The 14,786-nt window shown below is 42.2% G+C and overlaps 1 protein-coding gene across 1 annotated transcript in view; it reads left to right on the top strand.

Moving 5' to 3' along the window:
- Positions 1–7,487: 7,487 nt before the first annotated feature.
- The window catches only part of basp1 (brain abundant, membrane attached signal protein 1), a 57,368-nt gene continuing 50,069 nt past the window's right edge, over positions 7,488–14,786 (top strand). The window contains exon 1 of the mRNA XM_085805427.1: positions 7,488–7,639. The gene's annotated coding sequence lies outside the window, so the exon portion shown is untranslated. The remainder of the gene's footprint in view (positions 7,640–14,786) is intronic.

Raw genomic sequence — 14,786 nt, 5'->3', positions numbered from 1 at the left:
CAACATGTAAACACTCGGACCAGATGATGACATGTAGGTATTTTTGATGATTTCACTGGTTCAGAATTTGGGATCGAGTTCCAATATTATCCCAATGCAAAACCTCGCAATAGTCATATATCTTTGTAATGATGGATTAGTTTGTTTGACAGACTTTAGATTATATCAGTAATGGTGACATCATGACCCCGAACCTCCACAAGATCTCTGCTCTGACCTGTGTACCCCTTATAATCCTCGCTTGAAACCTCATTGTGAAAACCTGGACCGACCCTCCCCTCAGGCCCTCAGGCCGTCCACAAGCTCCTCAGAGAGTCTTGAAAAACCTCTGAAGGATTTGTGAAGGAGGGAGGCAGAAAGAAAAAGAAAAAGAGAGAAAGTTTGATAATTACTTGTGGTCAGGCTTGTCTTCAACTCCCTGTGATTACAGACGGCTAAATGCTAATCTTAACCACTTACCGACAAATGATGACGCAGCAAACTCTCACACAGAGTCTGGGCAGGGCCAGACGAGACCGGTCGTTACTATTAACCCCTCGCACAGAGGAACAGAGGAACGGCAGCAGCACTGGGACGAAGAGGTGGGGTGTTCTCCATGGTTAGGAACAGACGGAGCATCAAGTTCCTGCAGCGAAGATCTGATTAGGATTAAAATTCAGGAACATCGGTAGAACTTTTAGTCGCCATAAGAGGACATAAAGTACGTATAAATGAACAGATTCAACCAAAACAAAGGACAAAAATGTAACATTATAGGGACAGTTCAACATTTTGGCAAATTGGCCCATTGCCATAATCCCTATAGTCATAGCAGTAGGTTCATTACCTTTAATTGTCGGTGCAAGCTATTTTTAGAACGGCGGAGCAGAGCCGTGAGCTGCTCAGAGCTACGCTATGGAGGCTCATGGGATTTTTTTGGTTTCCCTCATCAAACTCATCAAATACACAATCCAACAACTCCACAACGCTCTGGTGGACAAGTTGTGACCTGCACATTCACCACACTATGAGATAATAACACAACGTTACCAGACAGAGTTGTTTTAGAGGGAAATTCATGCAAAACTGCTGATGCACGTTGCCTTCAGGGACAGTTTTTCATCAAGCAGTCTCTGTATTTCCCTCTGAAACAACTCTGTCTGGTAACGTTGTGTTATTATCTCATAGCGTGGTGAATGTGCAGGTCACAACTTGTCCACCAGAGCGTTGTGGAGTTTTTGCCAAAAATGTTGAACTATCCCTTTAAAGGTCCAGTGTGTAAAACAGGGGGTAAAACCGTGACATCTAGTGTTCAGATTCTAGTTTGCATTGCGACTAATTGTTGGTCTTTGAGTCCAGTTGAACATTTGAACTAAATCTGAAGATCTTTGACTTTTGACAAATAAATAAATGTGAAGGAGTTCCATCAAGTTGTTCTTGAGCTTCATACAACTTAAAGACAACACATCTCTGACTGTTGCTCATGAGATGAGGACTTGACATGACTGAACTTCCAGAGGTGTCTCTCGATGACCCTGATGACATCACCAGGATTATTTTCTCTAAACTGACCAACGTGCTTAGTGGTGGTGTGAGGTTTAGCGCCGGTTGTTAGCAAACAGTGGCGGCTGCAGCTGACGAGCAGCTCAGTGACCGCCGGGTCATCTGAGAACAGACAGGACTCAGGATCACAGGTCACTGAGGCCTCCAGAACAAACTGACCCCCCCATAATCCCCACATAACTTCCTGCAGAGGGAGAGGAGGGGGAGGAGGAGAGGAGGAGGGGGCTGAGATTAGCTGCTCCACCGCTGAGATGTTGATAACAAACCCACTGAGTCTGAGACTTGAGACTCTGAGGAGGACGAGGACGGATTGGATTGTACTTTATTGTCCCGAAGGGAAATTTGTTTTGGGCTTGGAGCCACTGCATACACAAGACAATACATACCAGACATCCATACAAAATACTTTCACACCTTTAACACGCATTCAAAACAGTGAAGGGTGCTTCCACTCTATTACAAATAGGTCAGTAAAAACAGTCTATAGAACTGATCAAAACAGCAGCTCTTTAAGTTAAAGCAGATATCAGTGGCACGGCCGTTTCGGCTAATGCTGTGTTCAAGGCAGGCTTTTGAAACCGTAAGTTACAGCTTCAAGTCACAACTACGACTTGGTAGCGTTCCAGGTAACCCGTAGCTCGTGTTTTTACCGTCCTGTCGTCTGTGAAAGTTCCCTATAACGGCCACTCGTAACTTCCGACCCGTGAACTCGTACCAGATCGAACTGGTATGACTTCACAGGAAGGAAAAACACAAAGTACGAGTTTCCTTGAACGCACCATGAGTTAGCAGCCCCCGCCCTTGTCAGGCATCAATTGGTCCTCGTGCTACGTCACCACATTCACGCGCATCCCTTGGCTGCACACACAGCCCTTCATGCCGTTCTCTCCCCTCATTGGATAACACTTGTATCCCACAAGGAAAATTTTCTCCTCGGGTTACAGCAGAGCAGAGTGACGGAGAGACTCGTGTTTAGGCTGAAATACTTCATGTAAGTGATTGCTGACGGAAAATAGGACTATTTAGGACTTATATTAACAAAAACATTCCACTGATATCTGCTTTAAAGTGCTATGTGCGCTGTGGTTCGACATAGAGAAAAACTAAACCAATGGAATAAAGCCAACAGTACATAAATAAACCAGTGTGTGCTACATTGCATATAAAAAAGAATTATATGATCAAGAGTGAAATAATAAAAGTAATCAAACAGTAAAACTAGAAAAACTAGAAAAAAAAGGTAAAAAAAAAAAAGTAGGTAAAAACCGGTCTAATTAATAAAAAAGAACTTACAGTTCTGCTACATATTATTGTTGAGTTCTTATATCTATTCAATCTACTTGAATAATGGCTGTATCATGAATAAGCACTGGCCTGTGGTCACCTATTACTTTTGGGTCAAATATCATTTCTTTAGTTTTATTCACGTTCACAATAAGGTGATGAGCATCACACCAGTCCACAAACTGTTTGATTTCAGAGTGATAATGTGCTATCTCCTGATCTCTATGCAATAAGCTAAGAATGGCAGTGTCATCTGAGAATTTCACTATATAATTTTGTGAAATAATTCAGAGATGAATTAATTCAGTGGCTTACTTAAAGGGATAGTTCACCCAAAAGGAGAAGTTTCAGAGTTATCCGTGCCTTCTCTGAGTTACAGCGGGGCTCCGTGCAGCACTGCATGTCCATATAACGGTTGCGAACGGAGCTCACTTTTCTTCGTCCAAAAAGTTGCTCGTATGTAATGTCCGTCTTGTATTGAAGCCCCGAAATGCAAAATTGTTCCGAAAAAAATAAATAAGTCTATATTTCAAGCTTGTTTGTAGCGGAATCTGGACGAACCAGGAAGAGGAGCTTCGTCCAATTTGGACAGACCAGGAAGAGGAGTACTGGTACTGGTACTGGTATTTGGATGTTTTTTGGTGTCTTTTTGTTACGAAGAAAAGTGGTATCCTGTAACTCAGAGAAGCCACGGAGGACTCTGAAACTTCTCCCAGCCCTTAGTCGACATGAGGGGGAGTAGATAATGAGTGAAATTTGAATTTTGGGTGAACTATCCCTTTAAAGGTCCAGTGTGTACTGTAATAATTATCAAGGTTTACTGGCAAAATCTGAATACTATCCAAGAATATATTATATTCTACAATATATAATATATAAAATAAAGTTTGTTTGGTTTTCGTAGCCTTATAATTCTTCTTTTATATCTAACAAGGGTCTTGCTTTAGAGAGTGTCACCATCTTGTGCCGCCGTGTTTGTAGCCTACGGCAGCCTGAAGGGAAAATCCAGCCAGTCAGAGAGGAGGTTTCAAGAGTTTCATGTTCATAAGTAAACCAAGGAAGAATAAGAAGACATGTGGTAAAATGGTTTAGATCTTCACCTCATCGCTCCTGAAATACTCCCAGTCGTCACAGTCCTAACTAGTTGTTTGGTCCTTGGAGGACACCGTCACTTTGCTAACGGGAGGGGGGAGCGCTGCAAACTAGAATCTGAACTCTGGGTGTCATGGTTTTAACCCCATTTTACACACTGGACCTTTAATATGAGTATATAGGTGTAAATAAAGTTTAGAATTATTATAATTATTATTATTATAGAGGGAAACAGGAGTGATAACGCTTATGTGGAGCTCCTTCCTGCTGATCCTCCACTGAAACAGAGGAATGAACAAAAAAAAGAAGAGAAACTTTATCAGAAAGTGAAGAATTGTGATTTATAATGTAGGAATAAACTCACATCTTCACGTCTGAGTTATTTATTTAGGTTCCATGAGGACGGTGCTGAAGTCTCTGCTGAGTGAACACAGGTCTGATGAGTGATAGTGAAAACGACTCTCCATCTGAAACGCTGCTGTGGAAACGTTTTATTGGATAAAACCAGAATAACACAAAGATACTGAAGCAGAAGGAGCTTTGATTCAAATCCAGTGTAAGATGTTTCCTCAGCTGCTTGTTAACGCTGCCCTCTAGTGTCCAAACAGGAGTACTGCAGTGATGTGGTGAACCCACTGTGAAGCCTGGTGAAACCCTGACTGACACTTGGTGAAACCCTGACTGACACTGTGAAATACATTTAAATACAAAACCACAACCTCCAGTTGCCTTCAGGGACTGTGGGGGGAAAAAACATAAAATTCCCACTAAGTTCAGTCAGTGGTCTGTCAGTCACGGCTTTAATCAGATGAGTTTTTAAGAATCACCTGGCCACGCCCCCTGAGGTTATATAACCCCGCCCTCTGACCTTTGACCCCCAGTTTCCCTCCAAACATTTTACCTGGACAAAGACAATGTGAGTGTTTCCTCTGTTTATTGATTTAAATCACATTATATTGTTTGAGTATTGACTTTTACTCGTACATCACAGACCTGAGGTCAAAACAAAACACCAAAGTTGTGGCTGCATGAAGTCAGTTTGAGTAAAATATCCTTATTTAGTATTATTGTGTTGAAGTTAGTAATGTTTACATCATCCACCACCGTTACCAGCCATCATCGATATATTTTTCTCTAAAATATTAAAACAATGGAACATGTTCCTGGATCCAGTGGTTTCATGTGAACCAGCAGCATCAAATACAGTATTGATCCAGATCAAGACTGATGTTAAGACAGAGTAAAACTCCCATTAGCACTAAAACAATTGATCGGATTATTTATTATTTAAAGCAGAAGTAAGTGATATATTTGTGTTAATATAAGTCTTAAATAGTTATATCTTCCGACAGCAATCACTTACATAGAGTGTTTGGTCTGAAACACGGGTCTCTCAGTCACTCTGCTCTGCTCTGAGCCCAGGAGAAAACTTTTATCGTATCCTACAGTTTTTATCCAATGAGGAGAGAGAACGGCATGAAGGGCTGTGTGTGCAGCCAAGGGATGCGCCTGAATGTGGTGACGTAGGGACGAGGACTGTTATGGTGCGTTCAAGGCAACTCGTAACTCGTGTTTTTCCGACCTGTGAAGTCGTACCAGTTCGATCTGGTACGAGTTCACGGGTCGGAAGTTACGAGTGGCCGTTATAGTGACTTTCACAGGTAAAACAGGTCGGAAAAACACGAGTGGGTTGCCTGGAACGCTACAAAGTCGTAAGTTGTGACTTGAAGCTGTAATTTACGGTTTCAAAAGCCGGCCTGGAACGCAGCATTAGCCAAAACGACCGGATCGCTTACTTCTGCTTTAAGTCAGTAAGAGTTTAAAGTATTTTTGTAAGGTGAAAAATTAAATATGTTTTGGTTCCAGCTGCTCAAATGTATGAAGGAGTATTAGGGTCAGCCAAAAAAAACAACCAAAAATAACTGCAGACCAAGCAACCAACTTGGTGGTGCAACTGTAAATCAATTTGATCAATTTCCTTATTGTATCTTGTGATACAACATCGAACTGTATCTACCCTCTCTGGGTTGAAGACATCGATGTCCCTGCATCTGTCCAGTTGCAGCTATTTCCTTTTGTAAGAAAGCGGCCACTTCCTCCTAGTTTGTGTGGTTTCTCCTCCTGAACAAACCAAGTTTCCAACACAGTCTCTTCAACGTCCTCATACTTATCACCACACCGTGTTTATGAGCTAAAAGCTGGAGAAAATCCTTATTACTGAGGCCGATTCTGAAGTAGCCTACAGCTTAATCAAGACATCTGTAGAGGCAGCCATGGCCACCGACTATGTTTATATTACATTTTCTCAATTTATATAAAAGAAAAATCCTGTGCCAGATTCTTTTTTTTTTTTGCTTGACTTTTTTTTCCTTGTGCCGGATTTTTTTTTCTTTCTTGTGTCGGGTTTTTTGCCTGACTTTTTTCTTCTTCTTGTGCCTGACTTTTTTTTTTTTGCTTGACTTTTTTTTCCTTGTACCGAATTTTTTTTTTTCTTATGTTGGATTTTTCTTTTCTTTTTTCTTGCCTGACTTTTTTATTTCTTGTGTCGGGTTTTTTGCCTGACTTTTTTTTTTCTTGTGCCGGATTTTTGTTTTGTTTTGCTTGACTTTTTTTCCTCGTGCCGGATATTTTTTTTCTTATGTTGGATTTTTCTTTTCTTTTTTCTTGCCTTTTTTTTTTCTTGTGCCGGACTTTTTTTTCTTGTGTCGGATTTTTTTTTTTGCTTGCTTTTTTCCCTTGTGCCGGATTTTTTTTTTTTTTTTGGCTGGCCCTAATACTCCTTCGTAAATGGTTATTTGGATGCATCATGGTGATTATTATGATCTGATTATGTCACACGGTCCAGCTTCTCTTACGTATCAATAACGTCTTGTAGGACGAACACTCAGCTGCTCATATGATCAAGTGTATTGATCAACAAGTGAATCCAGCTTTACCACGAGCCCTTCAAAGTAAGAGAGGGAACTGGAGGTGTATGAATGAGCAGTGAACGGCAGGGGGCGCACTGAGGCAATAAACCACACAGACAAAGATAGTAGGACACAGAATGGAGGAGAAAATAAATGTCCATTCCCATCCAGAGCCGGCACAAACAGGAGTACACATTTGCTAATAAGGAAAAAATCCACAGGAAACATTTGAGTCAGAGAGAAAAAGAAGAAAAGAAAAAAAGGAAACAGGTCGAGCAGCGAGAAAATGTTTGAATGCAGGAATTTTCATTTGATAGTAAATGTTGAATAATGGTTGGATGAGAACTGGCTGTTAAAACGCCATAAAACACTACACAGCACATCATATATACGTAGGAGTAGCCTATTATGGGATGATTAATCACCATAAAGTGTCACATCGACCTCAAACGCATCATAACACACAAAAAACAGAAAGATTCATATACACCTTGTATGATTTTTATTATTTTGTTGTTGTGTTTTTCCACACAGAGAGGGAATCACACACACACATGCATGCATAGCTGCTGCTGCTGCTGCTGCATGCATGCGGGCGCAACGCACGCGCGTGCACGCCCGTGTGTGTGGATGGCTGCATGCTGACTGTGTGCGCGCAGAGCAGACGGAGGAGAGAGGATCGCCGAGCCGAGCCGAGCCGAGCCGAGTTACCGTGCAGCAGGCAACAAGCCGCTAGGCGCGAGGACAAGCCGCAAAAAACCCAGTAGCTACAGCAACCGCGTCTCGAGACCTGAGGAAGTCACCGCTCCACGGTAAGACACCGACTAACACAGAGAAACAAAGAAAGAAAGAAAGAAAGAAAGAAAGAAAGGCGCTCCAGAGGCTTCAGGTTATCACATAGACATGTTTTTTTTTTTTACTCTCATCCTTTTGTCTTTTCTCCATCTCTCCATTCGGGCATCAACCAACCAGACAGACAGACAGACTGAAGGTCTGGAGAGGAAATAAAATGGTTGAACTGGAGGATTTAGACATTATTCTCCTTCTTCTTGTTCTATCCTCCTTTTTTTTCTCAGGCGGGGGGAGAGAAAAAAAAAAAGATGTGCACGAGCTTTAAAAAGGGGTGTGTACCAGTCTGGGGGAACACGCGCCTCAACCCGCGCTCACACATTCTCCTGTTTTTTGGTTTTTTACTTTTGTTGCGGACAGGAGCGTCTCCTCGAGGCGAGCGCTCTTTATGTGATTTATTTATTTATTGATTGATTGATTACCGACAATTTGTTTATGATCAACCTATTTTTTCCCCACCGGCTGCTATGGCAACGCCAGGAGGGAGCGTTTCTCTCTCTCTTTCTCTCTTTCTTTTGTTGTTGTTGCTTCTCCAGCCTGTAAACAGTTGAAGATCCAGAAGCAGAGCAGAGCCCCACCTCTTTGTCTCTCTCTCTGTGTGTGTGTGTGTGTGTGTGTGTGTGTGTGTGTGTGTGTGGAGGTGTGTGTGACTCCATTTGGCTGCATGCAACTGACACACACACACACACATATAGACCTACACACACACGCACACTGAGCGTCTCTAACCAGCTTATGTCATGATTCAGATGAATTATTGATCTCATATTTCCGTTTTATTGCACCGAGGAGGATGATGAGGATGGAGGAGGAGGAGGAAGATGGGGTGTGTGTGTGTGTGTGTGTGTGTGTTGGGGGGTTGGGGTGCATCCGAACCCCGTTGTTTCTGCAGCGAGTCAAACTTTATCAGCCTCCGTCGGTTAATTGCCTGGTCCTTTGTTTGCCGCGGCGCGCATGCGCACTGGCTGTAGGGTGTGGATGGGAGAGATGCCACCTTGCCTCTCAATAGGATGGAGAGAAGAGGAGGAGAGGAGAGGAGGAGGAGGAGAGGAGGGGGTTAAATGCTCCGTTCATTTGTTTATATCGAGAAAAAATGGTTATAGAAATTAAAAAAAAAAGAAAAAGCTGCGCGATCGTGTGTGTGTGTTTCCCGCTTTTGTGTGGCGGTACAGACTGTGTGTGTGTGTGTGTGTGTGTGTGTGTGGAGGCGGCTTGTGTGTGAATGGAGCCTGGATGATGGTGATGCTGTTTTCTAACTGTACATCATAGTGACGCTTCTCTGTTGAGCTGCAGTGATGGATTATTGATTATTGATTGTCAGTGAGTCGATCAATCAGTGATAATTGATAAATAATGAATCCATCCATCAATAATAATCATCAATCGTTATTATTTTCCCCAAATCTTTAATGAAGCAGAACTACAGAACTACAATCAGACCGTTTGCAGCTGAGCTCTTTTTTCTTTTTTTTTTTTTCTTTTTTTTACCACTGATTCTTTATTGACGACAGCTTTGATTATTGAATATTGGTGATAATCATTGGTGATTAGTTGCAGTCCTCGTCTCCTCCACCTGTGGTGCTCACACTCCCCTGAGCTGCTGATCAATACTCATCTATGAGTCTAATCACATGTGTGTTATTTTAGTTATCAATATTTACGCTGCTTTAATAATCATATACAGTATTTATGTAGAGACATCCACTGTGTGTGTGTGTGTGAGCTGCAGATTTAAGATCCAACAGTTATCTTGTAAAATAGTGATAATATTAAAGATGCATCATCATGTGTCGTTAGTTATTTTTAGGCCTCGTCCTGTTGAGTTTGAAATCCGCTGCACGTCAACGGTTAATGATGAAGATCAGTCTCCACTTTCAATATCCAATAAAAACACAAAAACATCCCTAAAAACTATAGAACATGATGTAATACAGTCATTTATATGCTGTATACAGTTAGATTCTGGTTTTACCTCAGTACTTTCACCTTCTGAATAATGATGTCACTTCCTGAAGAGTCTGAATTCTTCTTAATCTGTTCCACATCTGATTTTATCCACAAGTTTCCAAACATCATCATCTATGGTCAAAACCAGAAGCTGGTTTTGCATTTCTGGTTGAATTGTATGTTTACGTTTCCATGCTTTTCAGTCGTTGTCATAGTTGCAGTAAATGCATGGATCTATTAATGCTGGCTTTTAACACGGATGTCAATTTGTCTGATATCCATTTTATATTTTATATCCATTGCGTTTTACAGATTTTCATTGAAAAAAAAAAAATCCATGCATTCGGTAAAAGGTGGATATAATAGCACAGTGTGACGCTCAGTTACCTTCATACAGTTTAAATGTACTCAGTATGGGAGCCCAGAGGGGTCATTCTGATTGGCTCACACAGAGTCACATGTCTTCACTGTGACAAACGATATATCAATAAAACATCCCCAAACGCTCAGACAGGTGCTTCATTTTGTGTTTGTGTCTCCCTCTGAGGCGTGTGTTATAAGATCGCCATGGTAACCATGGGACCTCACCATAGTAATGTGTCCCCGTCCGTCCGTCTGGCTGCTGATTGGCTCCCATAAATCCAGCCGCCAAGTTCATTCATCCTCCAGGAGGAGGGAGACGAACGGCTCCGACGGTGACTCATCCCACTCCACCGCCGCCGCCGCCGCCACCGGCCTCTCAGAGTGTGTGTGTCTGTGTGTGTGTGTGTGTGTGTGTGTGTGTGTGTGTGTGTCTTAGACAAACTCTTCTGTCTGACACACACACACAACCATCATGTGGACGTGCAGACATCGTAGTCACAGCCGAGACGTCCACATACTTCTGTCAAATACACAAATACTGTGTTTTCTCTGTGTGTCCCCTCCTCCTCAACCAGACGTCAAAAAACAAACGCACCCTTTGTCCAGGACGCGTCGCCGTGGGCAACGGGATCACGTTCTGTCTGCGTCGTGTCCGTCTTCATTAAAGCGTCCAACTCGTTTTCTGACAGTAGAGAGGAGATGGTGCAGGACAATGGGAGGCTGCAGCGTGTGTGTGTGTGTGTGTGTGTGTGTGTGTGTGTGTAGTGGAAGGTGTGGAGCGGTTTAGCTGCAGGTTGAGTCACCACTGCTGCTTCTGCAGTCGTCAATATCTATAATATTGATCAGATCTGAATCTCATCCAGTCCTGAAACTCATCAAAACAACGTAACACTCACCTCCAGTGTCGGAGTGTTAGAGAAACGAGTGTGTGATGTGTGTGTGACGAGTGATTTCTGCTTCTGCATTGAGAAAAAATAGAAAAAAATGAATGAATTCATCTCATCTCATCAGTAAAATACAGTTTCTAGGACTCAATATCAAATAAAACCAGATAATAATGTTGTTAATAATAGGGGAGCTACTCCATTTTGCGTTTGTACCTCCATCTGATCGGCATGGTAACGGTGGGACCATAGTATATAGTGTCGCCCGTCCGTCTGGCTGCTGATTGGCTGCCGTAAATCCAGCCGCTGAGTTCATTCATCCTCCAGGAGGAGACGGTGACTCATCCCACTCAGCCGCTGACCACTCCTCTGTCGCCGACGTCCACGTGACGCTCCATCATCCACCTGTGGATGACATCATCACCATCATCATCATCATCACCATCATCATCATCAGAGCCTACATCGGCGCCAAGTCAATTACACTGTCCATCCATATTATAATCTACTCTGCACCTGAGCTGACTCAGCGCTACACACACTGATGGTGAAGCTGCCACCATGTTTAGAAGAGTGAGAAGTGGGCAAAAAGAGGGTCCGGCTGGTCCGCCTATGATTCTGCGATCGAGAAAAAAACGCTCCGGCCGTTTGGAATTCTTTTAACCAGTCACAATCGTTGAGGTCGGCGCCGTAGCAACGGTGCGCTTGCAAAATATTGCCGGTTGGAAACTGGATTTGGGTCTGCGGTGTAACGACGGTCGGCAACCGCTGACGGATGTTTCCTCCAGGGTTCTTACGGATCCTTAAAAAGTCTTAAAAGGCATTGAATTCATTAATCTAAAAACAAGGCCTTAATTGGCATTAAAATGTCTTGAATCAATTTTTCAAAGGTCTTAAAAATGTTTACCAAAATAACTCAAAATAATTGGTAACATTCCGACATAGAGAAGTTAGTGGCGGGGCAGACACACAGTAACAGTACCGAAAAGCTTTTTTGTTTATCATATCTGCTCCACAACTAGTTAAATAATGTCACTCACTCGCTCATAGCGTCCCCCGTCCCCCAATCATTCATGTAGCAGTCACTTTACCTTGGACCACATAGGAAAGTGGGTAAAATTGTCCCTAACCCTATGTATGTAATAGAGGTGGTGAGGTTTTTATTTTTTTTTTTGCATTTGTGTTTATTGTGAAGTCGGTCTTGAATTTAATTTCAAGTGGCATTATAAACGTCTTAAAAAGTCTTAAATTGAACTTGGCTTAAGCTGTAGGAACCCTGTTCCTCTTCTGTTGGTTCATGACATGTATAATAGTCATATGTAATAGATCCATGGTTCGGTTCCTGTTGTTGTTTGTAGATGTTTCCCGTTACCGGGCGGACTGTGAAAGCTGCAGCACGGAGGCGGGACTTCCGCCGGGTGGCTCGTTCCGGCCAATCAGAGGCTAATCGCAGCAACACACTTCCGTCAGGCCAGACCAGACAGTAGCTACTACATGTACCACTAATTTAATTTAACAAAAACAAATCAGACATGCTAATAAATATTACAAGAGCTTTCCCTACTGTTGATATACGGCACAGCCATTCTAGATGACGTTTTTATAACGTTGTGGTCACGTTGGGGTTGGTGAGGTTCGTCCCACTTCGGGGTGCGTTCCAGATGAAATTTCCGTACAACGGGAACGCACCATTACGTATACACAAGACCTCTACCTCGGTCCAACAGCTGCTCCTGTCTGGGTGTGAAACGGGGGAAGTGGATTTGTTGGAGGGCAGCCGCTGTTAGCAGCCAATAGTTTAATGTTGTTTGACAGAGCAGCTCACAGCAGAGCCAAGGTAGAACAACAGAGCTGAGTGTTGACTGAGTGTTTAATCCCCTCATAAACGGCACACTGTGGTGGCCCTGAAGTGCAAAACACAACGGCAAATCAGACAACAACGGCAAAAGAGAAAACACAACACAAAAAGAGAAAATACAACGGCAAAAGAGAAAACACAACACAAAAAGAGAAAACACAACACAAAAAGAGAAAACACAACAGCAAATCAGAAAACACAAAAGCAAAAGAGAAAACACAACGGCAAAAGAGAAAACACAACACAAAAAGAGAAAACACAACACAAAAAGAGAAAACACAACGGCAAATCAGAAAACACAAAAGCAAAAGAGAAAACACAACACAGAAAGAGAAAACACAACACAGAAAGAGAAAACACAACGACATTAACCAAACCGGAAAAGGTAGGAACCCTCGAGTGGAATCGAGTGGAATACGTCAACGCGGCGGCCATCTTGGTCAGGGGGAAGCCGTGTCTACTTCCTGCACTAGTCAACAGAGGCAGACGTCTATCAACCATTAAAATCGCCTTAACTCACCGAATATTCAACCGATTCTCAGGCCGTTTGGTTTATTACAAATGTCAGACACATATTTATGATACAACAACAACAAAAAAATTTAGAAAAATGTTATAATTTTTTTTTTTTTTTATGTATTACACTTAGATACTCAGACACCCCACGTGCATAAATACACTGTTTTCTGATTTGCCGTTGTTTAGTAATTTGTCGTTGTGTTTTCTGTTTTTTGGTTGTGTTTTCTCTTTTTGTGTTGTGTTTTCTCTTTTGCCATTGTGTTTTCTCTTTTGCCGTTGTTGTCTGATTTGCCGTTGTGTTTTGCACTTCAGGGCCACCGTAGCACACAGAATCACTGGCTGTTTCACACTTGTAGCTTTTTTTAAAATTTGTATTATTAGTATTTTTAAACATGATGAGTCTCTGTATGTGGTTGCACTGCTTCTGTTTGATAACCACCCTGTGTCCATCACTGGCCTGTCTGACGGGAATGAGGAAGTTGGATGTATTCGATTTCCTGTCAGAGGAAGTGACACCGCGTATTAAATGTCTCTAAACTTAAAAAAAAAAAAAGGAGAAGTTTATTTTGGTGTTGTTGCAGCAGCATGGTCATCTGCAGACTCACTGTTTTTTATAGAAGTCGTGAGTGTTCGGTGTGTCTCACCAAGGATACTAAGGTTATGTCCTCCATGTGTGTGTTTTTAGCAACCTGGACAGAGAAATGACTGCAGTGGAAAATGATGCTTGGCAGGATTTTTAAAGCCTAATTACTGTCATTTTTATCCTCAATATCTTTGAATATTACAGTTATTTCCATGACTTTCTATATTATGGGTATTATGGAGCTTTAACACAAACATCTACCTTTACACTGTATGGAGCTTTAGTACGAACATCTACCTTTATTTTAAAGGAGCTTTAATACAAACATCTACCTTTATACTGTATGGAGCTTTAACACAAACATCTACCTTTATTTTGAAGGAGCTTTAATACAAACATCTACCTTTATACTGTATGGATCTTTAACACAAACATCTACCTTTATTTTAAAGGAGCTTTAAAGCAGAAGTAAGTGGTCCGGTCGTTTTCGCTAATGCTGCGTTCCAGGCAGGCTTTTGAAATCGTAAATTACAGCTTAAAGTCACAACTTACGACTTTGTAGCGTTTCAGGCAACCCACTCGTGTTTTTCCGACCTGTTTTACCGGTGAAAGTCACTATAACGGCCACTCGTAACTTCCGACCGGTGAACTCGTACCAGATCGAACTGGTACCACTTCACGGTCGGAAAAATACGAGTTTCCTTGAACGCACCATAACAGTCCTCGTCGCTACGTCGCCACATTCACGGCGTTCCTTGGCTGCACACACAGCCCTGCATGCCGTTCTCTCTCCTCATTGGATAAAAACTGTAGGATACGATAAATGTTTTCTCCTCGGCTCAGAGCAGAGCAGAGGGACTGACAGACCCGTGTTTCAGTCCAAACACTCTATGTAAGTGATTGCTGTCGGAAGATATAACTATTTAAGACTTATATTAACACAAATATATCACTTC

The sequence above is a fragment of the Trachurus japonicus genome, chromosome 17 (assembly GCF_045865225.1).
Source record: "Trachurus japonicus isolate A0001 chromosome 17, Traja_1.0".
Classification (NCBI taxonomy): Eukaryota; Metazoa; Chordata; class Actinopteri; order Carangiformes; family Carangidae; genus Trachurus; species Trachurus japonicus.
The sequence above is the reverse complement of the archived record's forward strand: the minus strand, read 5'-3'. Positions and strand labels throughout refer to the sequence as shown.